The following is a 27,319-nucleotide window of genomic DNA, read 5'->3' as shown; positions in this document are numbered from 1 at the left end:
ATAATGGCTTCTATCCCTAAACTACTGAGTCATAATCTGCATCTTACCAGAAGTCCCAGGTTGATCCATACGCGTATTAAAGTTTGAGAAGAAGTGATGTGAGGCAGTGTTTCTTGAACTTGAGCATTCTTAAGATTGACCCAGAGGACTTGTTGAAACATGTATACGTAGATTCCTGGGCCCAAAACTTGATTTCATAGGCCTGGGGTACATGCATTAGGAGTTGTCTTTTCCCTGGACATCTTGTAGCATTGGTTCGATGGCCCCCAGGGCTGGGATATCCCAAGTGTCGTTTAGGTGGTTGAACTCAATTAGTTTAAGATTTGTCTTAGTCCATTTTATGCTGCTATAACTGAGTACCACAGACTGGGCAACTTCTTTTTAAATTTTATTTTAAGCTCTGGGGTACATATCCAGGATGTACAGGTTTGTTACACAGGTAAACGTGTCCCACGATGATTGGCTGCACCTATCAACCCATCACCTAGGTATTAAGCCCAGCATGCATTAGCTGTTTTTCCCGATACTCTCCCTCTTGCTACACAGGCCCCAGTGTGTGTTGTTCCTCTCCCTGTGTGTATTTGTTCACGTGGCTCAGCTCCCACTTAAAAGTAAGAATGTGCAATGTTTAGTTTTCTGTTCTTGCATTAGTTTGCTGAGGATAATGCCTTCCAGTTCCATCCATGTCCCTGCAAAGGACATGATCTCATTCCTTTTTATGGCTGCATAGTATTTCGTGGTGTATATGTACTACATTTTTCTTTATCCAGTCTATCATTGATTAACAATTGGGTTGATTCCATGCCTTTACTATTGTGAATAATGCTGCAATGAATATATGTGTGTGTGCATCTTTATAATAGAATGGTTTATATTCCTTTGGGTATGTACAGACTGGGTAACTTACAATGAACAGAAATGTATTGGTATCATGGTTGCAGAAGCTAGGAAGTCCAAGAGCTTGACACCAGCATATGGGTAGGGCCTTCTTGTTGCATCGTCCCATGGTGGAAAGCTAGAGGGCAAGAGAATGTGAGAGCAGAGAAAGCTGAACTTGCTTTTCATCCGGAACTCACTCTTATGATAATGGCATTAATTCATTCATGAGGGCAGAGCTGTGAATGCCTAATCACCCCCTAATGGTTCTACCTATTATATTGTCACAATGGCACTTGAGTTTCAACATGAGATTTGGAAGGGACATTCAAACTGTAGCAGATCCTTTACAACCAGTTCTGGTTACTTTTACCAAGGGCTGGAGGTAGAATCTACAGTAGTTCCACATTTATTTGTTAAAAGTTACTCTGCAAAGGACTATGGTTGATGGAAAAAACTGTTCTGTGGTTACTAGAAGTGAAAAATCTATGTAGAGATAAATAGGCCAGAGGAATAATATGCAAACAATTTCCAGTAAACCATTTAATGGGTTGGCTAGGGGCCTTGCTGTCTTTGTCCATGGAAAAGAAAAAACAAATTGCATATCTCTGCTTTTCTAAATTCCACTTCTTTCTGAGAACTTTGATGACTTCATCATTCCTCTTGCCAGGTACAGCCAACACATATCAGAACCCTGCAGCAGCTGACATCGCCATTTGGTTTTTCCTTTTTGAACTGATTTAGGGCAGTTCTTGAGCAGCCAAGGCTTGGCCGCCACCTACTTTGCCTTAAGGTGTTTTTATGTGTTTATACACTGAGAGCACGGGTACATTTGAGGGTTGCAAACAGTTCGGTTGATCAGTGTGGTCAGGAAGTACTGGCCCTCACCCTTGTAAGACTGCTAAATCTCTAAGCCTGAGGAAACAGGAGGATTTGGATATTGGATGGGTTTCAGTAGGTATGTTTGTGTTCTTGTCAAAATGAAAATTCTTTTGAGTTGACACGTATTCTTGTGTGTGTTGTAAAATCTTAGTACAGCAGTGACACAGGAAAAATTATACATACCCCAGAAGTAAGTTTTTCTAAGGGATCTTTTTCCTATAATGTTTAAACCATTATTTGTCTTCTCTGGTTGGCATCAAGTGCTTGATACGTCTTAATAGAAGGGAAATAAGTTGTTTCATTACTTGTAGTGGGTGCAATCCTTAGCAAACTCTACTTTTTAGAGTTTGGGGTAAAGCCTGGGTATGTGAAGTTTTGTTCGTTTGTCCTTAATTTTCACTTATCTCCTTTAATAAAAAGTAAGTCATTTATAGATAATATAAAGTAAGTGCTAAGAGAGGACATTCCTATATGACACGTGTCAGGATTTTTAAAGCTTTACTGCCTGTAGATTTCTTTTGTTTCAATTTATAAAGGTGTGCTTTTTGGAACAATATAAGAATTGAAAAGGTTAGCCATCTTAAGTTTTGTGTTCATTTTGAGCATTGCTTATTATATATATTTTAGATATAATACCAGAAAGCCATTGGATAATTACAGAAGATTTAGTTGGAAGGCACCACAAGATTAGAAGAAGAAAACCAGTGTTTTATTTAGTATCCATTGTTAGCCTCGCCTTGTGTGCAACACCTCGTAGTTCTACAAATGAGTTGTGTCTTCCAGTCTTACAGCTGAGGAAATAAGAGCGTAAGTAGATTTCCAAGATTTATTTGGAGAGCTAAGATTTAAATTTGGGGTTTTAACTTGGCCTCTGGAACCTGTTCTCATTGTGTACCCTGTTTTATTGAAAGCTGGGTAAAACAGATTTGAGTCCATGCCACCATTAAAAATGAAAATGTCTGATGACTACTTCAGGGTTGTAAAGCTTTGAATATACATTTTAATTTGATCTGCAGAATCTTGTGAGATAGATAGGGCAGGTGCTAAGATGCTCATTGGGATTGGGGTGAGAAGGTAAGAATCTGAATCTCGAGACACTGAAGGACTTGCTGTATGTAACAAAGGCTAGTAAATGGCAGAACCTGGGATTGCAGTTGCTCCTGGTGACTCGGAGCCTCATATATTTTCTCATGCCCGTCCTACCAGTTTGTTAGAAGTGTATTTAAAAGAGCCTGGAGAAGTTAAGTGGAATATTTCAGGATTGTAACATTTCATAAAAAGCGCTGTAAAGTACGCCTTTACTTTCACTCCCCACTCATCCTTTCTAAGCTGACTCTAGCAGAAAGCTGTGTGGAGCTGAGCGCCACCTGGATGAAGTGTGTTAATGGTTTGGTTCTCATCTAATGATATTCAGTAACCCATATCTTCAGAATTTAATTTTCTTAGGGAAATTAATGCCCTGCTTATTTGAACATTAATTATTCTTTTCAGTGGATTGATCATACTTACTATAAAGCTTTGTTGATCTTTTGGCTTATGTCACCATGTAATGTTTGTGATTAATTTTTGTTTGCATGAAAAGGAGGTTTTACTTACCACAAGAACATTTTTAACCTCTTTGCTCTAGAGACATTTGGAGTTTGATGGAAGTGTCTTGTGTGAACACCTGTGACTTTGATAGTGATTGTTGCAGAGTGGGTTTTCTTCTTCCTGGAGACCAGCTTTGCTTTTTTGATGACCTATTATCCCTGAGTGTCTGGCTTTGTCTAGTCATATGTATGGGTCTGTTCTTCCTGTCTGGTCCACCCAGGCTTGGGAAGTAACTTGTCAACCCTGCCCTCAGAGCCTGCTTGAGAGGGTTGGCAAACTCTCCTGGTCCTGCTGTGAATCCCTCAGGCTTGCGAGGGACGACAGATGGTTGAGCTAAACTCGGAGCCACCCCTCTACGTAATGATGAAAAATGACCAGCCTCCTGGTAAGTGGAAATCAGGACCATGAACCTTCTAATTCTAATAAACAGGACCTTGAAACAGTGAAGAAGGAAGAGGAAACCCTTTCATAAGTAACCTGTTTTTGTTAGTACTCTTTGTACTTACTAGTGGGAGAGATCTTCACATATGTATATACTATTTTATCCATGTAGTCACTACACATAGACTGTTGGGACTGAAAGTAATCCTGTGTGCCCTTTTGGATATAAATAATCTCTGTAAAAGTCAAAAATGTGAGGCAGAGTACAAACATGGATGTGGAATTGCTTTCTGTACTACATGAGCAGCATGGGGCTCACTGTTCTATGGTCCCTTCCATAGGTATCTGCCTTTCCCATAACTTCTGCTAAAGTTGGGGCCCTCAGCAGCCCTTGAGGCTCGCACTCTTGTACCTGGCCTCAGTTAATTGGTGCCTCACTCAAGGGCAACAAATCTGTAGCCTAGCCAATGAGTGACTTGGGCCAGTTACAGAGAACAGAAACAAGTTAATAGAAGGGAAAGCAGATAGGCAGAGGAGCTGCGTCAGTAATAGTGATACGCAAGAGTGAAGACCCATGAACTTGTGCTGCTGGACATCCTTCTAGTTACTTTAGCTCCACTTATTGTCTCCCTGAAGCAGGTTTTTGGGCCCTTAAAAGATCCTTGTCTTCCGCTTTACCGCTCATATCCTTATGATGACGCTCCCTTGTGTAAGTGGCCTTACATGAATCTCAGTCCATGGTCAATATAGTTTCATGGTTCCAAGTGAAATTAGCCTCTGGAGTCAGCAGCTTAGCTTCGATAACAGCTTCACCCATTCCAAACTGATGATCTCTTGTAAGTTCCTTAATTTCTGTAAGCATCTGTATTCTTCCTCTACAAAATGAGACAGCAGTACCTACCTGAGAATGCTGGAAGACTTAATAACAGATGTAACCATTAACATAATGCTTGGTACATGCTTGAAAGATGTTAGCTGCTGCTGTTACTGTTATTAATATGTGATTCTGTTGGGGCCTTTCAACATTGACATTAAATGATGCAAGGCTTTCTTTTGCTTTCCCTAAGCCCCTTGGAACTCTAAGCATTAGCCTGATCATTGTCTACAAACCTGAGGCTCTTTTCAGCTGCTCTGTTTAAGAGAGAAACATCTTATCTACCAAGGGAAACCCCAAATCTCACAAGTTTCAGATTACTAAGGGGTTGTCTTACCTGGATAAAATCATATTTATGTGGTGTCTTCCTTAAGTATATGCCCACTTTAAATGTCTCTCTGTCAACTAATTATAAAAGGGAAAAGGAGTGTAAGACACTCCGTTCTATTTTCCCAAATGACTCTTGTTGCTCACTGAAATGCACAAACATGCCACAGTCTTTTGACCGTATCTCTTCTCTTTTGATGACCAACATGCTTTAGGTTATCTCCTGCTGGCACCTGGACCAGAAGTTAGCAGATACGGTCTTCTGTCTCTGGACAGTTCACCTTTGGCTCAGTGCCCTACTGCTTGTATACAGGAAAGAGAAGAAAGAGTAGTTATTTAAGAGAACTTCCCCACTGTCTGTGCTGTGACCTCCTTCTCTGACAGCCAACTTTTTAAACAAGCATCTTAATATTTCAGCAGATGGTGCTAAGGTTTGTTGAAGCAGCCTACAATATTCCCAGTTCGTTCCCACATTTCTGGATTCTTTGTAATTAGCTCGCAACATGCGTGAAAGCGAGCTCAGATATAACCTAAACCCATGGAGCTTGGAAAAAGAAGCATCTGCTGAGAGGAGCAGGGTTGATCTTGATTTGCTTTCAGGGAGTTGCCCCAGAGGTGAGCTTTATGAGATTATCAGCAGCTAGAAGTCATCGCAGCTGTGTTCTGTCATCTGTCCCGGCTGCCCGTTTGCTTCTAGTTACAAATCAAGTATTGGTTTTCATTTACAAAAACCTATGTCAATTTTGTTCCCACCCTGGTTATCATGAAATCAACTCTTTTTTTTTTTTCCTGGTTTATTATTTGCTCATGGTCTCTGTTCCTACAATTTGTGCCTGTGTCTGGAGACCTCATGTAGAAGGTGTTAAAAATTTAGAAAAATACTGAGTTAAATTTTGTAAACAAATAAACAAATAGTATATTCTTAAGAAAACATTGCAGGGCTAAATTTAAGCCAAGTACTTTACCGTGTTAGGATCAGTGATACTATTTTCCTAATGTTTCAGCTACTTATACTTTCTTTGTCTAAGAAACATTTATTTTACAACCCACAGAGCAATGCTGGGGATGTAACTATTTCGTGATTGATTCCTGTGGCACAGCATCATCTGCAGAGACCTGCATTATATGAAGCAGCATCTTCTTCCCCTTGATGTTGAAACTGAGTGAAGGTTCTTGTCAGGCTCACAGGTATCGCCACACAGGGTTTTGAGACCAAAATCACTAAGAATTTTCCTTTGTCTCCAAGCATATGACTCAGAAGAAAGTCAAGAAAGATATTTTCCCTTGTGACTTCTTCTCTGGTCCACCTTTGTTTCTGCTTCTAACAGCAACTATGCTTTTAGCAGGAACTTTGCTCAGTGATGATTGTTAAGTACATATTAAGGACTTACTGTGTTGTGACTCAGGCTATTAAATGACTTATGTGCATTTTTCATTCAATCCTCACAATAACAACACCAGTAACTACGTTATTATTTTGTTTTATAGATGAGGACTCTGAGATTATCCAGGTAGTAAATGGTAGTTTCCATGTGTTCTCTATACAACTACTCAACTCTTTCACTTACATGAAGTCCATCATACTTCGAAAGCCTGTTGGCTAAGATTGAATGATGAGAATCTGTCAGCAGTTGCTTTTCTTAATGCCTCTGCTTCTAGTTGCCTAACTTTCCCCCTGTGTCTGATCTTAATATTGTCTCTTTCCTATTTGGGGCTGAACAGAACCAACCCTTTACAGTGAGCTTGTCCAACCTGTAGGGCCACTTGCATCCCAGGGTGGCTTTGAGTGCAGCCCAACACAAATCCATAAACTTCCTTAAAATGTGAGATATTTTTTTTTTGCATTTTTTTTTTTAAAGTTCATTAGCTATCATTAGTGTTAGTATATTTTATGTGTGGCCCAAGACAATTCTTCTTCCAGCGTGGCCCAGGGAAGCCAAAATATTGGACACTCCTGTTATACTAGCAATGTTGTCCAAACTGCCTTATTTTGTTTTTGTTGTTGTTTCTGTTTTGTTTTGCTTTGTTTTGTTTTAGGCTTTTAGCAGCCTGAAGCCATGTCATACCTAGATAAAATCTATTTATATGGTGTCTTCCTGAAGTATGTGCACGCTTTAAATGTCTCTCTGCCAACTAATTATAAAAGGGAGAAGGAGTTTAAGACATTCCATTCTATCTTTATATAGTTTTTATATTACATCTCTAGTGATAAGCGGAAAAGAGGGATGAGGAAGGGGCTTTATTGGCTCAACCAGAAACAGAAACCAAGAACGCACGACTGTATTCCTCTCCCTTGGACACCCCTAGCTGAGTGTTAGGAATGAAATGGGGGAAAATGTGTTAAGCTCAGAGTCCTAATTAACTTTGCAAATTTATGGTTTGTTCTGCGGGGAAATATTCTTTAGGATAACAAGGTCTGAATATCAAAGATGAGTTAAGGTGGTTAATGAGAAGGAGAAATATTGTTATATCTAGAGGACAGCTACTGTTGTTAGCCAGTCAGAAGGTCGTGTTCTTCCTGCTTTGTGTGCATAGCAGAATATCAGAGTATCATCTTTTTCATCTAAGGGAAAATTTACTGTCAAAGGAAAAGTAAGAAATTCGCTGAAAAGAGGTCCCTGAATGAGTAGTCAGCTATCCTTGTCTTCATCCTTATAATCATCTTCTGTCTTAATTATTTGAGACTTCTCGTCTCAAGGGCTTTACTTAACATTTTGACAGAGAGCAAATACCTGAGGTTCTAACCTTGGAACTTAGGATTCCCCTCCTGAGTGTTCAGCAAACCCGAATAGCAAAGGTACTCCTAAGGAATCCTCTTTGGCCAGATGGATCAGGGATACATTTCCAAAATTAGTGCTGCACAGAGAATTCTCTCTCATGGACTAATTCTTCTCCCCCTCTCTGAGGACCATCTGTCTCATGGGCAGAAGAAAAATAGGCATCTGTTCAGATTTGCAGGGTTGCCACCTGGACCTGTTCCTATAGTGTTTTCAAGCAGAGGGTTGGGATGTCTGTGGGCCAACCCAAAGCCTTAAGTACTAGGATCTTCAGTGAGGAATTACAGCATCAAGACAAAATAATTTTGACCTAGAACCAGGTTTTGCAGAGCAAGAATTAGTGAATGCTCCACCATTCTAGACCAGGGATTGGCAAAATTTTTCTGTAAAGAGCCAGGTAATATTTTAAGCTTTACAGACCATAGGATCTCTATACAACTACTCAGCTCTTGCAGTGTAGCACAAAAGCAGCAGTAGATAATATTTAAATGAGTTATTGTGGCTATGTTCCAGTAAAACTTTATTTACAAAAAAAGTGGCTGGCAGGAGTTGGCCTGCAGGCCATAGTTTGCTGACCCTTTCTCTGGATTACAAGAACTCAATCTGTATAGGAGATTTCCCATCCAAGGATTTGGATCCATGCGATGCAGTTAACAAGGCTGCTGTTGTGAAGTCTACACCCTTTGGTTTTGTAAGTTTGGTTTAAGATAGTTTAGCCCTGCACCTACACAGTGTTCAGTCTCTATTCGCAGTTCTAGTGATTTAACAGTAATGTTATCAACACAAGATGACACCAAAAGATCTCTTGCTGATGCTGGATTCCTAGTGGAACACCAGGTACCTTGGAACATCCATTAGAACACATCCCTTTAGATAATGCTGCTTTTAAACCGAGCATGACTAGATCGGTTCTTAGACATTGTTGGGTATACTGAATAAAGTTAATCATGCTGAATAGACTGTTCCTTTACTTCTAGATTCTGCCCCTATGTGGGTTGGAGTTCTTCAGCATGAAACTAATAGCTTCCTTCTCATGATGCTGTGGGTGGTTCAGCATATCACAATCACAGTGATGGATTTAGGCCCAGTAACTTTGTTCCCTTCCTCGTTTGGCTCTGAAAAAAATACATTGAGGGGGAAAAAGCTGCAGATGTGAGCCACCAAAATAAACACACTTGTGACAGAACTTATGCTTCCTGTTTCTCGGTTGAGCTTGAATTCTTTACATCCAGACTGATGGTTAACTGTCTAGGCAAGTGAATTAGAAATTGTTTGCAAGCTAGAATGTGAATACCAGTTAAGTGTCTCTGCATTATTTTCCATCATTTCCCCTCTCTCTGTTCTCCCTCGGGAGGGTGCTAATTGTGCCCACCTGAAAGTTCTGCTTTTATCTGCCCAGTTTAAAGAGGCGCGTGCCTTGTTTGATATGTCTAGTATTTGCCTTTGGATTTGTGATCAGGGATATGTGGCAGGGAGAGGCACTAACCTCTTTGCCAGGTGATTGGAGGGCAATATTAACATTATAAATGTTTTATCACTTAATTTTCTTTGATTGGATGAGTCAACAATTGGGCGACTTGTTGCGTCCCCACTTAAACCTCTCATTGTTGGAGATACGTGGAAGCATCAAAGGCCCATGGTGCCTTACGCACTCGAGAGTTTGTCTTCACTGGGAGAATTGGGAGAACTTACTCTCAAACAACAGAGAAGATTGAATGAAGAAAGAGAATGTGAGGAAATGCAGTGACATAGAGGGATGAATACTGACTTATTTTCTCCCATATTAGTCCGGTGGACTGTATGCTTCTCGGTACCAACTGAGGTTAATGAAATTTATGTAATAGTCTCAAAAAATGTTACATAGAGCAGTCGCTCGTCATACTTATTTGTATATTAAGTTGATTCACTTATTGTACTCTCATACTGATGGATGTTCGTTAAGCCCTCGAAGGGGCCAATATCTAAGGTAGGTATATCTAAGAGCAGAGGAAATAAATGGAAGAGAGTAGAGAAAATATAAAGATACGGTTTTTTTCTTTAGTATTTTTCTTCAGAATCTGAAGAAGAGTTGTGAAAAATGAGTAATATACAAGTGAATTCAGTAGTATTGGCTTGTTATGGAAAATAGTTCATTTTTTCATGTGTGAGATTGCAGGATTTAATGACGCTCAATAGCTGTTTAAGATAACAAGTGAGAAAGACAAATAGAAAAGCATTTGCAATACTGAATGGTGAGTGTGAGTGTATCAGGGTGTGTAGAAAGCAAAGGAGCGCACCTTAGATGTGAGGAGACAGACATGTTTTCCTGACAGATGTAACATATCAACTGATACTCAGAGATAAGGGGGAATTAGCTGGGCACATATGAAGAGCAAGGAGAGGCATGCCATGTGCAGAGGTGGTCCTGTGTAAAGGCTTAGAGTAAGAAAGAATATATGAGCGTTTAAGAACTTTCCAGTATTCCTTTTAACTAGAGTTAGGGACAAGGCAGGGAATAGTGAGAGGCAAGGCTTACAGATATGAATAGGGGCCAGACCTTGGTAGACAAGGCGTGGGACCAAGTTAGAGGTCCATGAATGTTCAATGAGAGGGCAGGTTTGCAGATGAGGAGTAGTGACTTAGTTTGAACTGTATTTGAAGAAGAAGTCAAGAAAGATGGAAGAGGACTAGGATGCTAAGTGACTTTGGAGTAAGCCAAGTGAGAGGAAAGGAAAATAGCTATGGAACTGGAATGAAGAGACTTGCAAGAAAATGCAAGTGTAGATGTTGATGGAATTTGTCTGTGATGTCAAAGAGGTTTAATACAATTATAAAGAATTATTGCTTGCAAAACTAGCTCAATCTCATCTTTCTAGTTTTACCTTATACGGTTCCCTTCACATGCTTACACCTCAGCCAACCTAGATAGTCTGCAGTTTCATAAATGTGAGCTTCATTTTCCACCCCGTTACATTTTTTCTTTATTGTAAATGTCCTTTTTGCACTTAGGAATCCCTGATGAACCTGGAAGGGAGAGTAGGATTTTAATGAGAAAAGGGAACCTTTTTCTCTCTGCCACACCTTACTTCAAACACCACCTTCTGAATCCTTCCCTCTTGGTCTAAAATCTGTTGTAGTGCCTGTATTATGGTTAGTGGGTCACACTTCTGACACGTTGACTACCTATGTCTTGTTTATTTGTGCCTGTTTTTCTCATTATACCTAGTAGTTTCTCAATAAAAGCATGCACACATGCTTATTAGAATCAAATCTAAATCTGTCCTGTTTACTTCTTGGCACTGTTACCTGGAACAACTTAATTTACATCTTTGAGCCTCAACTTGCTCATTTGTAAAATGAACATAATAAAACTTACCTTAGAGATTTGTTGTGAAGGGGTAGATAATGATGTATATCCAGTATTTAGTGTCATGTTTGGCACATGACAGATGCCATTATTGAGAGTTATTAATAGCAGTGTGTGGATATTGGGTTACAAGGAGCCCTTCCCATAAGAATTTCTCATAAATCACAAAGGACACCTACACTAGTGGATGTCCCAGAGTGTATGGATGAGGGGACATCGAAATGATAGATTCTAATGATTTTTTTTCTACTTCTGGAGAGGCTGGCAGATACCTAAATCATATCAACAAGGACTTTACGGAAAAGAGAACTACAGTCATCATAAACCCAATCATGTTTCACTTGGTGTTGAAGGACATTAAAAAATCCCCCCCACCTTAATGTACTAAATTATCAAACAAATCCTGTTCCCAGATCTCAGAAAACCACCTGACTCAATATCACGAAGCACCCTGATTCCTCCCTCATCTCGAGATGTCAGGATCCCTCAGAAAACTTCATAGAGGTGACCTAGTAAGTAATATGCCTGCAAAAAGAGCAAGTCTGATGGTGAATGAATTCATCTGTATTTGCTTCACTTAAAGACTGTTTAATTCTACTTATTTCTCACATTTATGCTGATTTTTTTTTTTTTTTTTTAAAGAAACGAGATCTTGCTCTGTCACCTAATATGGGGTGGTGGGTTGCAGTGGCACGATCATAGCTCATTGCAGCCTTGAACTCCTGGGTGCTCAAGCAATCCTCCTACCTCGGCTTCCCAAAGCATTGGGATTACAGGCACGAGCCACCGTGCCCTTCCCTGTTTGTTAAAGGTTTATGATTTTATTTTACTTTTTGTTATTTAGTGGAGATTAATTGCATGCGTTCTATAAACTTTTATTGAGATTTCACCTGTGTATTTCACTCGAAAAAGTGGACTTTGCCCTACTTGAATAAACAGTAAAGTAGCCAACTTGGGATCCAGCTCACAAAGCCCCTTTTATCTTCTGCCCCACAAGTAGGTAGGGGAAATTCATGTATGAACTGTGCCTCTAGTCCTTATTTTTCTCATCTTCCCCGTGGATACTTTTATGTGGCTCATAGTCTCTAGATACTTTTCACATCCTGAAAATTTAGCATCTCACACAATCATCTTGAAGTGAAATCTGTTTGTGTTTTTAATCCACACAGGCAGTTTCCCATTATAATAAAGCTTTCACAGTTGAATACCACTGATCTCTTGTGTTCTTGAAAATGATTGGTGATTAAAATCACCCTTTTTGCAAGCAGCTACCTACTGTTACTCTCCACAGAGAATAATGAATCACCATACACAGAAATATTAAGATACCACTTAAGAGTATTAGAATTTTAACCACTTCATGTGGCTGAGGCACAGGGGCCTTTTCAGCCCTAATGCTAGTTTTCTCAAAATTGGTAATGCGGCCCAGCTTTACTCTTATGCTCTCCTGGGCCCAGGCTGCCTCCTGCAGTGTAGTGTGAAACTTAACTGTAATTTGTTGTGACTGATCCCTAATGCAAGTGTTAACAGTGGCTACTTGCCATGAGTAGGAGAGTGAGAGTAAGTGTTGTTTATCCAGACAAGAAGTGATACCAAAATGAGACTGGAGGTGTGATTCTAATTTGCACCTCCGTTTCATTTGCCCAGAGGAACTACATTTTTTTGTCATTATTTCTGAGTATATATGATGACAGGGGAAGGCTTACCAAATGCATTGCTAACAGATGTGGCAATCACACTTCTGTGCAGCCCCTCTTTTTGTTCATTCATGCTTTCGTTAAATCACCTTGTGTTTAAAGTAAAAGGCCCTTACCAGAATTACCTGAAGTATCAGCCAGGTAGGAAACATAGTAATTATGCCAAAAAGCATTGTGAAACATACTCATTGTGCTTTACTATTTGTGATACACATAGCAGTATATAAAATACATGGCACTATATAAAATATCCATATGATAAGTGGAATAGTGTATATATGAATGTCAGAGATAGGAAAGACAGTAAAATATTTCAAACACTTTTAAGTGGCCTATTCCAAAGATTCAAAAAGCTTAATGGAACACTAGCCCTACAAACTGTTGCACTTTATAAGAAAAATTCAATAAGAAATTATTTTAAATTCATAATATATGTCAGAATATTAAAAGCTCAGAAATGTGGAACAGTAACTCATTTAACTTTTATTTAACTCTGTACACCTCGTACTTATTTGGTCATAGAAAACTTTTTTTTTTTTTTTTTTACTATCCATGTAATGAATTACACTTTGGAAAATGACCACCTTTTCTGATTGTTAGGATAGACATTTCTTGCTACATCCATCAGCTGTTGTGATCCTGTATTTTTGGATAGACTGACAGTATATTCAGTGCCTAAGCACGGTGCCGCAGCTTTTCAGTAAGAATATTCATGACATTGTCATTATTTTTATTGCTACAATTGACTCTAAACAGCTCTATCCTAAAGAAAACCAAAGTGTAAGTTCAGGAAATAAAGTATAGTTGGAATCAAGCTGAGACCATTGTATTTTTCACTCATGCAATTGAGGAGAGAGTGGGAAGTCCTGCTAGAAACCTAATCTTAGCAGCTGTGGGAGTCTTCACTAGTCAAATGCTGAGGAATGCTTTTACCCTGTAGTCCTACTTATTAGAAAGCCATGTTGGAGGTTTTCAGGCAAACTGAGACGTTTCTTCATTTCTAGCACTTACCACATATTGTGGAAATAAAGCTTTAGGAGATGCACAATCAATTAATGCCCTCCTTCCCTTTGTGACTTTTTAGCAATATCTTATAAATATGTACTTTGAATCAAATAAAGAAGTATTATATAAAAACTGCAATACGAACTGAACTGCATTGCCTGGTAAAAGGGCAGGGCTGGAAAATATATTCCTAGTGAATCAAAAGTAGTTCTGGCTTCACTGGCCAGCTCTTGATCACTTTACAGCGTGACTCATGTAATTGGTTTTCTTGCTGTCATATGACAGACATATCAACCCAACATTATATCAGAAAGCTGAAAAATAAACAGCCTACATAGGGATATCTGGAGCTAGGAAAGAAGAATGCCTGCAGTTTAGCTCTGGTTGCTAAGTTCATACCACAAGGTGTGGCCTTGTGTAGAGAATTATATTCAAATGGAAAAGTGTGCAGATGTCAGTCATTGTTAAATCAAGGATCTTTTTCAAGAGATCTTGGCGAGATTTCACCACTGATAGTCCTGTTCGCCTGTGTGAACAGAAAGTTGGGCAGGTACAAAATAACTGCTTTGTTTTTCCAAAACTTGGCCCATTACAGCATGAAATTCACATTGGCGAAGTAAAAAGGATTAGGCCTTTTTCAGTAGAGCAGGTATGAGGGGACTTCCTACTTGGTAAGAAAAACTGTTATACAGGAAATGAACATAGTTCACACTCCAGTCAAATTTTATGCAGTCAAGAGCTGGGTGAGCAGAGTATTATCCCAGGCATATGCAGTCTGAAGATCTTTTTAGATTCTAGATTTTTTCCTGTGATACAGCAGTTCTAGTCAATAAAGATTTCCCAGGACCCAGTTCCCTGGCCTGCTGGCAGGTTTCAGATAACTGTGACTGGCCTCATTTGGGGACTTTGAGGTACATGGAGACAAAATTCACATAACTATCGCTGACAGGTTATTTTATCTTCAATTAAGTTGTGGCATGCACCAAGATCAGATTGTTCTACCTGAGTTAAAGATGTTCCTCCTGTTGCCTTTTGTGAAGTAGGAGAGAATCAGAGGACCAGTGGGACCATAACAGTGAGAAGCTCATCAGCTTCACGAACTGACCACACGGTGAATTCCCGTGCTGCTTTCACTGCTATGTGGAAATAAGAACTCTCCTCATGGGTCCAGTGTGAAGAACAGATAGCAAGCATTGATTGAGTGGAACCTGCCAAAGGTAGCTATGAATAATAGGACAAAAATAATTTTTATTAGGGAAAGGTGAAGCCGATTAGCTCTCAAATCCTCCATTTCTAAGCATAGACTCTTTAGTTAAAGTTTATACCCATTAATGTTTATCCCCACCACTGATCCACCATTGTTACCCAGGCTTTTTCTGATTTAGGTGCTGCTGCGGAAATGGAATGGATAAGTCAGTTCATTCAGCGAACCCGTAAGACTTATCATAGTACCCAGAACTTCAAGCTGCATGTAGCCTGGTGGTGGTGGTGGGGAAAGGTCCCTGCTGTGAGTCACATGAGGTGGTGACTTAACTGTTAACCTGAATCACCAGTGTGAATACCCAGTTAAGTCATCAGGCACAGCCCCTGTGAGAGTAAGTCCTCATTTCAGTGATGGGTCCAGAGACTAAGAATAGCCTAAAGATGGCAGAGGACTTCACAGTGGTATAGGGGAGCAAGCATCACTTTACTGTCGCAGGGTACAGGGGGGTCCTTAGAATCATCAGCATCATCTTGTTCATGCAAAGGTCCTTTTCTGATAAAGTGGATGGACGTTCCAAAGAAGAGGGCAGGGGCTGTAAACTCTGGGCTATTCTTTATTTCCCAACACTGATTAAAAGTTGCTGTGACAGGCTCTGCCCTAGGGCTCCAGGATACAGTGAATAACACAAAGGTGGGGCCTACCCTCATGAAGGTTACATTCCAGCAGGGGAAGACAGGCATGAATAAGTAATAAAAGTAATTACAGATTTCATAAGTGTTTCGATGGGAACAAAAATAAGAGGCTGAGATAGAGAATCATTGGTGAAGAGTGAGAGGCCATTTTTCAAAGCATATTAGGGGAGGAGATATTGAAATTGAGACTTGAATGAGAAGGTAGCAGCATAGTGATAAACATTCATGAAAAAGGAAATGTACAAAGGCCTTAATGTGTTTGAAGAAGTTTGAGAAAAATGATGTGACAGTTCATGGTTGTATTAGGGTTACACAGAGAAATAGAACCAATAAGAGATACATACCTATCTAGATACATACCATATATATATATTTATTTATATATATATATATTTTATATATATATATATATAAATTTTGTGTTTTTATGTATAAAGGGATTTATTATAAGGAATTGGTTCCCACGATTATGGAGGTGGCCAAATCTCATCTGCAAGGTGAGTCTGCAAGCTCCAGACCCCAGACAACCAATGATGTACTAATAATATGAGTCCAAAGGCCTGAGAAACATGAGCGCTTGAGACCCAGAAGGAGCCAGTGTTCATGTCTGAAGAAGAGAAAAAGTCAATGTCCTAGTTTAAAGGCAGTCAGGCAGGAGGATTTTTCTCCTGTTGACTAGAGGGCCAGCCTTTGTGTTCTATTCAGGGCTTCAACTGATGGGCTCATCCACATTAGGGAGTGTGTACTGGTTAGTTTTATGTGTCAGTTGGGCTAATGTAAGAGATGCCCAGATGCCTAGTTAAACATTATTTCTGGGTGTATCTGTGAGGGTGTTTCTGGAAGAGATTGTCATTATAATTGGACTGAGAAAACAAATTACCCTGCCTAGTGTAGGTTGGGTATCATCCAACCCATTGATGGCCTGACTGTAACAAAATGGCACAAGAACATGAATCTGACTGCTTGAGTGGAGACATTAGTCTTCTGTCCTTGTACTGGGACTTACAGCATTAGCACCCCTGGGTGTCAGGCCTTCAGATTGTAATTTGCACCACTTGTGGGACTTGTTAGCCTCTGTAATCATGTGAGCCCATTCCTTATCTCATTACAGATATACAGAGATTTCATACGTATAATCTCCATCTTACTGGTTCTCTTTTCTCTGGAGAGCCCTGACTGACATAGAGGGCAATCTGCTTTACTCAGTCTGCTGATTCAAATGTTAATCTCATCCAGAAAAACCCTCACAGACATACTCAGAATAATGTTTCACCAGATATCTGGGCATCTCTTAAGCCAATCAAGTTGACACATACAATGAACCATCACATAGAGTCAAAGACAAGGAGAGGAGTACAAAGTTAGACAGGCAGGGCCTTGCAGGGCTTGGCACAGATTATAGAGTTTATACTGATTATATTTGGGGGTTGGCTATTGAAGGAGCTTAAGGAGTGATGATGCCATTTCTGCCATTTCTTTTCAAAGCCCATCACTCTGGTGGATGTGACTACTTTGGAGGTAAGATTATTGTACCAGATGAGGTGGAGGCCATGGGAGAGATGATGGGAGCAGACACAAAGGAGATGGAGACAGTGGATGCCCTTGGAGGAATATTTGGAGGATTGGATTTGGGAAGGGAAAGGGATAAATCGAGTATAACCAAGCTTGTGAAGAAAGGCTCTGCACTTTGCATTTTCTGTGGTAAGATGCAGAATATGAGTTGTCTTATCTTCTCAGTCAGTAGTCGTTAAACTACAGACTCCTGTTTTTGTATAGCCTTCACTCTAAGAATTATCTTTGTGTTTTTAAATGGTTGAGAAAAATCAAAAGTATTTTTTGACCTGCAAAAATTACATGAAATTCAGATTTCAGTGTCCATAAATAGTTTTATGGGAACACAGCCATGCTCATTCGTTTATGTATTTTCTATAACTGCTTTTGCCCTGGAACAGCAGAGTGGAGTAGTTGCGACAGAGACCATATGGCCCACAAAACCTAAAATATTTATCATCTGGTCCTTTACAGAGAAGGTTTGCTGACCTCTGTGCTAGTTTATTTAGCAGTCTCTGGAAAAACATGCTGGTGTTTACATGTCCAGCATATATAACCCTTAGATACCTCTTGGCAAGGATGCTGTCCTACGTGTGAATTTCTCTGTCTTTTCTCTGTAGATCAAAGAAAGCCAGCTTATTAAAGGAGCACTTTGTTTGCCAGCCTTCGAGCCTTGACCTTTCCAGCAGCCAATTAAGCCATTTTCTAAAATTGGAGAGATTGTAGAGGTGATCAGCGATGATCGTGAACAAAGCCTCCTATTATGCTAGGGTTGCCACAGGTTTCCTCTGTCTTGGAAGGGACCAGCTGGGCCGTGTTGGAGGGAAAAGAAGTTTGAGGGCTTGTACACCCTGAGAGTAGAGGGGCAGACTGTCAGAAGGAAGTGTTACGGAAAGGGATGCTGACAGTAGCTCAGACCTGGCCTTTTTTTTTTTTTTTTAATTTAAATTCTCCACGGATTGTCTCCAGGCTTCATTCAGCTCTTCAGGTCCTGGAGATGAAGTTCTGTGTCAGGTACCAAGCAGCTGTCTGCCGTAGGCAGCTGGAGGTCATTCTCTTGATCACCTCTTGTGTGGACAAGTTTTCTACAAGCAGAAGCCCATCCCCAGGCATCATCTAGTGCTGACTGACAAGATAGGAGCAAAACTCACCCAGCCTGCCTTTCAGATGCAAATAGAACATTCCTAAGTCCTTTGAGGCTCTCTGCCAATGTGGTAAATATTCTCTAATAGGTATAAGTTTGACATTCAATTTTTTTTTTCATTTGGGGAAAATTTCTGAACATTTATTGTTGGATACAATTTCCCAAAACTGATACTGTAGGGGTTTCACTTTGTTAGGATGTATTTATACAAATGTGAACATGACCTCATGATTTAAGATCACAGAAGTGTAGAATGGCTTTTAGACAGGGCTTCTCAGCCTAACTCCCTTATTTTTAGTAAGGATTCCGGGAGTCAAGAGACTGTGCAAAAAGGCGCCCTGGTTAGTGAGAAAGTCAGGGCAAGATACTGCTGTCTGTGGCCATCAACGTGCTCCATGCTGCCCCGGCACTCTCCACACCCTTTCCCGAGAGGTGCCTTTCTGGGCTCCATGCATCTGCAAGCTCTGCTGATTCACTTTTAGTGACATGAGAGTGTGAGAGTCCTGCTGTCGGAGAAATGGCATTATAGCTTTTGATAGCTGAGAGAGTGTAAGTAGGACCCAGGCTTTCACTTTGAAGCCAGAAAAGGGAGGTTTCCCAGTGCAGCTCTTGACGTTGGCGCATGCAAAGATTCTGTCTTGGGCTCAGTGAAATTTCTAGAGCAGTGTCACATCTTCAGTAAAGAGTATTTAATGTTCCTTTTTTGTCTGTTTACTTTCTGTTTCCATCTTCTTGACCTGAGATTCCATTTTGCCTTTGCTTATACCTCACGGAGGAATCCGAAAATAATACCGAGCAGGAAGCGTTCTTAAAAAATGGAAAAAAAAAATCTGCTGTTCCAGCATTATTTTTTCATACTATGCTAATCATTTTTGAATACATTGTACAGATGGTAGGTTGTATTTTAGCGGAGGGTTTTTTCAAGCCAAGTTCATAGACATGATCTTGAATTTGTAATGCTGTATTCCTAAGTGTCTTTTTTGGCTGTCAAAATAGTGCTGTCTTTAAAAAGTACAATGTAGCTACTCTGGGTAAGGCTGATTATTTCTGCTTTCTTCCTATATAAAAATAAGTATTTTCTCTTATTACCAAAGTAACATTTACTGGAGAATATTGGGGGGAAAAAAAGCAAAAAGAGGGACAATAAATTGGTTTAAGTACCACCCTCAATATCAGCTACATCCTTTTCTTATCCCCAGTCCTCTCTTTGCTTTGATCATACAATGAGTGCTGTGATATAAATTCATTCAGTTTCATCTTGACTGTCTTTGTATCAGTTACACAGAGGATAACAATACCTAGCTTAGAGAACAAATTAATAGAGGGCTTACCTGTGTGATTTTCATGAGAGACTGAAGGATCATGGGTTTTAGGGACATAGTGACCTGGGTTTTAATTCTAGAATTAAAGTTCTATGTTCCATGTTACTTGCCTGCATTTTAACTATAAGTTAGGATAATTGTTATTTGGGGAAGTACAATGTAAAGAGCCTCAGGTAATGCCTGACCAGGGAGTCATATCCGTTGAGATGGTAGCTGGCAGTGTCGGCTCTCACCTCCTGAGCACCTGCTATGTACAGGCTTGGCTATGGCAGACTTTATTGTAAAGGGCCTCATAGTCAATATTTTAGGCTTTGTGGAGTTAAGGGGCAAAATCAAGGGTATGAGATAGGTACTTATATGCCCATTTAAAACATAACTTTTAAGAATGTAAACAGAAAACTTTCTAGGTCACAGGCCATACAAGACATGCAGTGGGCCAGATTGGGCCAACTCCTTTTGTAGGGTGTCTTGTAATTCTCACAACCCTATGAAATAGTCACACTTCTTTTTTTTTTTTTTTTTGAGACAGGTTCTCACTCTGTCGCCCACCCAGGCTGGGGAGCAGTGACACAATCTCAGCTCACTGCAACCCCTGCCTTCTGGAGATTCAAGTGATTCTCCTGCTTCAGCCTCCCAAGTAGCTGGGATTACAGGCATGTGCCACCACACCCAGCTAATTTTTGTATTTTTAGTAGAGACGGGGTTTCACCATGTTGGCCAGGCTGGTCTCGAACTCCGTGCCTCATGTGATCCACCTGCCATGGCCCCACAAAGTGCTGGGATTACAGATGTGAGCCACTGTGCCTGGCCTAGTCATGCTTCCTATAAATGGCAAATCCCAGATTCAAGCCGAGGCAGCCAGAGCCAGGAGCTGCCTCAGTTGGAACCTTTGCGCTCTCCTGCCGAAGGTCTGTTTTACAGCTAACCGCTAGGACCCTGTTTCCCTCATTCTGCACCTTCAGCTTTCCCCTTCGTTGCTGCCCCCACCCCCTCAACCCTGCCTTTAGGCTGGAGCTTGCGGAGCGCTCACTCCTCAGGGCCTTTTTCTGTGCCGTTCTGTCTTTGTAGAATATCTGTCCCCTGGTTGATTGACTAACTCCTTCTTCATGTCTCAGTCCAAATCTTACCTTATTTGGAGAATCCTTCCTAACATATTTGTCCTTGGGCCCTAGGTGTTCTATCACATCGTCCTTGATTCTCCAGATGATTTGCCTGCTTCCCTCCTTCCCAGCATTTATCAGGTTCTGCAATTGTATTGTGCATTCTCTGTGTTTATGTGTGTGTCTGCTTCTGCCCAGTGGAATATAAACTCCTCAAGGGCAGGATCAGGACTTTGTCCTTTTTATTGATACATTCCCAGGTCCAGAACAGTGTCTGGAACATAATAAGTGCTTAGTAAATATTTGACAAACGCCTTAATTTGCTTGCCAACTGTCCTTGTTTTTCAGAAATCAGCTTAAATTTTCAGTATTGGCTTCCCTGATCCCAAATCTAGGTAGATTTCTTATAGTACCCCCATTATTTTCTTTTGTGGCTATAAAAGCCACTTAAAATTGGTAAACTCAGCACCTCTCGCGTGGAGGGGGAGATATGAGGCGTGAATCCTAGTAACCTTTAGCAGCCAACATTCCTGCGTGAGGCAGAATCTCATCTGCAGCAAGAGATGGGAAGTCATGCAGGGAGAAACATGCCTGGCGAAGTCATTACCTGACTCTAGATGTAGTAGGAGCTGAGGGTCCTGCTTCTCAAACCTTCATGTGCTCAAGAGATACCTGGAATCTTGTGCACATTCTGATTTAAATAATCTGGGGTAGGGCCACGATTCTGAATTTCTGATCTAGTTTGAGATGCTGCTGAAAGCTGCTGTTTCGACAGACCACACTTTTAGTAACAAAGACTCGGATCAAGGTTTCTCAACCTTGGCAATATTGACATTTTGAGCCAAACTATTCTGTGTTGTCAGGGGTTCTCATGGGCATTGTAGGATATCTAACACTATCCCTGGCCTTTACCACTAGACGCCACTAGCACTCCCCTGGTAGTGACAACCAGAATTGTCTTCAGACATTACCAAGTATCCCCTGGGGGTCAAAAATCATCTTAACTTGAGAACCACTGGCCTAGATGCATCTCTTTTCGTAGTTTGCTTTAAAACTTCTTGGAATCCCTGAGCCAATGAATTTCCTTTTGCCTGAGTTAGTTTAGTTAGATTGTTATGAGCTTGTAATGCAATCCTGCAGCTTACATACTTGGCAGTATATAATTATTTGTGTGCTTTTATGTATATTGCCTGTCTACTCTGCTGAGCTCTGTAACTGTACACTCTGTGTGTCTTCATTTCGGTACTTAGTGTGGAGTCCAGTCTATGGGAGGTAGTTGATACATGCTGCCTATTGAAATTCTGTAAGGGATGAGGTATACATGCTTTTGTAAAAACGTTACTGAAGTATAGTATACATATATACCCCCAAAACCCAAAGAAGTACACATAAGTATACAGCTTGATGAGTTTTCACACTTTGGAAATTCCCATGTCCCAGGCCTCTAGAACAGACCAGCATCCCAGAAACTTTCTTCCGTTAACTCACTCTATAATTTTTTAAATTTCTTACAGATACAAAAATACTGACATTGGTGGACAGATACAGCCTTTAAAATAAAGGTAGTTAGAAGCGTATTCTAAAACTTAAGTTTCTCAAAGACAACAAAAGGTTTTATTGAATGACTAAATCCATGCTTCTCTAGGTCAGGGGTCAGCAACCCTTTTCTTTGTAAAGAGCCAGATTGTAAATTCCTTGGGCTTTGCAAGCCATTGGCCTCTGTTGCAACTATTCAGCTCTGTTGTAGTGCTGAAACAGACAGATAATACATAAACAAATAGGTGTGGCAGTGCTCCAGAAAAAACTTTATTTACAATTAAGAGCTAGATTAGGACTGCACACCCTAGTTTGCCACTGCCTACTCTATTATTATTGAAAATGTGGCCTGTGTATTGAAATGTGAATATTCACAATAATTACACAGTTCAGAGTATAGGATGTGGTATTAACTTTTAGCTCTCTTTCACAAAGGATCTGGTAGGGGACACCATTCCCTTCAGTCCAGTCTACTTGCCCCTTTGATGTTCTGCTGATTGTCCCGTGTGTCCTGAACTATTCTTGTTCCTCCCTTCAAGTCTGTTCTGGAATCCGTTACCTTCTTTGCATGGGTTTCTCAGTCTCTTCTAATGAAAGTGGCCAAAATTTTCTTCAAGTACAGAGTCTGTTTAGTTGCTCACTTGTGATTTGCATCCAGTTTCCTTTACAAATACATGCAACTCATCACTGATTGTCAGCAACTTGCTGTCTTGGTGTTGTATGGCAGCTCTGCCTACCCTCTGCTCTGATTTCCTGTCCATGCTTCAGCCTCCCTACAATAGTGTGACAAGTTATATTCTACTCTCTCAGGTAGTAAGAGTCGCTGCCTAAATGAGGTTTAAACTCAAAGCTGTTTCTTGGATGCAGATGCCCTCTAACTTCTAAATAATTACTATATAAAAGCCCTATCTTTATCTTCCAAAGCTGAAGGTTTTACTTCTTATTTCTTAAAAGTACCATGTCTGATGTTACGTGGCTACACTTACGGGAGCATTCCTGGTTCTTATTTGTTCTGTTCTTGATGAAGGATTCGGAGATCAAAAGTGAAATTCCTTCATTAAAGTAATTGAAATTATTTCCAGATCAGGATGTCATGGCTGAGATAGGCTAAGTTACAGTAACAAACAAAAAACCCAAACCTCGTTGGCTTAAAATGGCATTCATCCGATTCATTAGGGATGAAATGAGCTACTTAGATTGTTACTCTGTTTTCTAGTAAGTTATATATAATTCGTTTCATATTTATGATATTAAGCCATCAATACTTTGTCATTTTGCAAAGCCAGGTTTTCCGGAAGACTACCAGAAAAAAATCATGCCGCCTATGCCCAAGGAACTGCCTTGCTATGTCTTCACTCTGGGATGCATCGAGGCTGACGGAGCAGTCTCAACTTCTAGATGCTGCTTTTCTCTCCAGATCGATAAATTTAATGAGTTACCATGAACCTTTCTATGGTGGGTGTTTTTTTCCCCTTTCTTATTAACAGTCAGTCACTACCTGACTTTTAAGACTTACTGTAAAACTGCAGTAATTAAGACAGCATGGTATTGGTGAAAGAATAGACAAATAGAGTAGTGGAGTAGAATAGAGACACTAGAGACCCACACAAATATTGTCAACTGATCTTTGACAAAGGAGCAAGGACAATTCATTGGAGAAGGGACAGTCTTGCTAATAAATGCTTCTGAAACAACTGAATATTTTTTGCAAAATAGTGACTCTAGATACAGACCTTATGCCTTTCACAAAAATTAGCTCAAAGTAGATTATAGCCCTAAATGTAAAATTTAAACTTATAAAACCCCTAGAAGATAACCTAGGATAAAATATAGGCAATCTTGGGTTTGGTGATGACTTTTTTGATACAACAACAAAAAGCATGATCCATGGGGAAAGAAGTTGATAAACTGGATGTTACTGAAATTTAAAACTTTTGTTCTGCAAAAGACACTGTTAGAGAATGAAAAGAAAAGCCACAGACTTGGAGAAAATCTTTACAAAACCCCATTATCTGATAAAGGGCTATTAATCAAAATGTATTTAAAAAGCTGTTAAAATTCAACAATGAGAAAACCCAATTAAAATGGGCAAAAGATCTGAATACTTTACCAAATCATATATACAAATGAAAATAATTATATGAAAAGATGCTTGACATATGTTAGGGAACTGTAAATTAAAGCAACAGTGAGATACCACTAGACATCTATTAGAATGACTAAAATTCACACGCTCATCATACCACATGCTGGTGAGAATGTAAAGCAACGGAAACTCTCATTCATTGCTGGTAGGAATGTAAAATGCTACAGCCACTTTGGAAGACAGTTTGGCAGTTTCTTAGAAAGCTAAACATGCAACCCAGCAATCAAGCTTGTAGTTATTTACCAAAATGAACACTTACATCCACGCAAAAACCTGCATGTGAATGTTTATAGCAGCTTTATTCATCATTGGCAAAAATTGGAAGCAATCACGAAGTCCTTTAATAGTTGAATGGGGACACTATGGTACATCCATGCACTGGAGTACTCTTCCGTGAGAAGAAATGAGCCATCCAGTCATGAAAAGACATGGAGGAACCGGCATACTACTAAGTGAAAGAAACCATTGTGAAAAGGCTACATGCTGTGTGATTCCATCTGTATGACATTCTGGAAACGACAAAACTATATAGACACAATACAAAGATCAGTGGTTTCCAGAGTTGCAGGGGGTGAGAGGAACACAGGGATGAATTGGTAGGCGACGGATTTTTAGGGTGGTGAAACTATTCTGCGTAACACTGTAAAGGCAGCTACATGACACTATGCATTAGTCAAAACCCGTAGCACGTGCAACACAGAGTTAACCCTAACATAAACAATGGACTTAATCATATATCCATAGTGGTTTATGAATTTTCAAAATACACCACATTAATGCAAGAGGTTAATAGTAGGGAAAACTGCATATATCAGGGTGAGAAGGAGGGTTATATGTACTTTCTACACATTTTCGCTGTAAACCTAAAACTCTAAAAAAGTCTTAATTTTTTAAATAACCTGGATGCTTACCTTTTCTATACAAATTTATCAAAATAAGGTTTTGAGGGATTTTCACACCATTTTAACTATCAAAATAAGGTTTTGAGGGATTTTCCTATGGGAAAATTACTAATCTTTAGTCACTAGCCAGTGTGACAAGTCTTCACCTCTCAGACCTTTCCACTTTTGGATGGTTCTCCTGGGTGTTGTTGACAGCTAAGCTCTGGATAGATGAGATATTAACTTTGTATTTGTTGTCCTTTCAGTTTGTTTTTTCTTCTCTCCTTCAATATGAATTTAGAAAGAGACATGAGATAGAAATTCTCTGTGATTAATGTCTAATAGGAAGGTATAAAAAGTGATGAAGCTTCTAGATTTGTAAAGGAGTAATTTGCCTAACTGAATACGTCCTTTTTGGAAACGATTACCCTGGGCATATTTTAGAAGGTGGGTTAAAAGTCATCTGTACAAAAATGTAATCATCCAGTAGCTTGTAAACTTGATCTACCTATTACTGGTTCTTTGCCTTCCTTAACTACCACATCCCTTACAGGGAAAAGTGTATTCTCTACCTGGTATGTGGCTATTTTTCTCAAATCACAGTTTTAACTCTGTACCTACCAGACTGTGACTTTCCATTCAGGAAATGCCTTCAGGATAAAGTCCAGTCTCCCCAGCAAAGGTACTGACATTGTTGGGCAGTGGTATTAACATTGTTGGGCAGTGGTACTAGCGTGTGAAGGGTGTTGCTGAAAGTACCAAGCCTGCAGTTACGGTTCCCCTGCCTGTACGTGGTGCCCCCCCCCCCCCTCTTACTTCTTGCCACCATTCCATCCCCACAGGGCCCACAGTCATCGGGCACCTTGCGGCTTTTGCATGAGCTTATTCCTGTGTTTGGAAAGGCTCCTGCCATGTCTGTACTTCAAGAATCAACTTAAACTAGCTTCATTCTCCCATTTCCGCATAATTTCCAGAGCTCTGTACACATTTCATTCCTAGGACTCAGGACTGTGCATCATTGGATTTTTATCTAGTTATATTGTTTCCTTTACTTGGTGAATTTTCAGGGTGAGTCACTTGTTTATTTTCTATCATGTTTTGAGTACCCAATGTGTTTTTGTTTTAACTGAATCAATACATAAGTTAACAAATAAAGCAAAACCAATGTATCAGTAAAGTTAATGCTAGGTACTGCAAGAAATCAGTGCCAATCATATGTATTTATTCCTCCAGGCTCCTTCCATTTTGTGGCTCTGCTGGTCTTCAACACATGGCTCCTGAGGCTGGGGTGGAAAAAGGTAAGGAATGTGGAGAATTGTTTCTTTGGGGGCGTATGGGCCAGGCCAGGAATCAATGCACATTATTATACTTGGATTTGATTTGCCTCAGTCTCCCAAGTAGTTGGGACCAAAGGTACATGCCACCATGCCTGGCTAATTTTTAAAATTTTTATAGGAATGGGGTCTCCCTATGTTGTCCAAGCTGATCTCAAACTCCGGAGTTCAAGGGATGTAAGTCACTTTTATGTAGAGTGTGGTATAGAGTGAGGTATTAGGAAAGGGAATTAAGTCCTTCTTAAAAAAAAGTGGGCTATTTAGATTGTTACTCTGTTTTCTAGTAAGTTATATATAATTCGTTCCATATTTATGATATTAAACCATCAATACTTTGTAATTTTGCTAAACCACGTTTTCTGGAAGACTACCAGAAAAAAATACCATGCCTCCTATGCCCAAGGTACTGCTTGGCATAGAACCACTAATTTTATCACTATGTGACAATAACACCGCCTCGTTCAATTAAATGATGCATATGTTACATTATTTTTGGAGGATTAAGGAGTTCCTATAAGTGTGTTTCTCAGTGGCACTAACATTTGAAGGAAATGGTTTTCTAGAATTCAACATTGTAAGAGAATTAGAATTCAATCAGTGTGATAAATCATTGAACTTGCTGTTGAAGGACCTAAATTTAAATTAAACCTTTAA

At 39.9% G+C, this 27,319-nt stretch overlaps 1 long non-coding RNA gene across 3 annotated transcripts in view; it reads left to right on the top strand.

Annotated features, from left to right (window-relative positions):
- LOC103878288 overlaps positions 1 to 27,319 on the top strand; it is a 93,473-nt gene that overhangs the window by 6,647 nt on the left and 59,507 nt on the right. The window contains exons 1-4 of one of the 3 annotated variants that reach the window (XR_004177891.1): positions 861 to 5,361; positions 5,983 to 6,118; positions 23,591 to 23,759; positions 26,565 to 26,629. This is a non-coding gene — a long non-coding RNA (uncharacterized LOC103878288). Of the gene's footprint in view, positions 1 to 860; positions 6,119 to 23,590; positions 23,760 to 26,564; positions 26,630 to 27,319 lie in introns of those variants that run through there. The other 2 variants (XR_002517554.2, XR_002517553.2) reach the window with 2 other exon arrangements.

This window comes from Papio anubis, chromosome 13 (assembly GCF_008728515.1).
Source record: "Papio anubis isolate 15944 chromosome 13, Panubis1.0, whole genome shotgun sequence".
NCBI classification, from domain to species: domain Eukaryota; kingdom Metazoa; phylum Chordata; class Mammalia; order Primates; family Cercopithecidae; genus Papio; species Papio anubis.
This window is presented reverse-complemented; position numbering and strand designations above follow the sequence as displayed.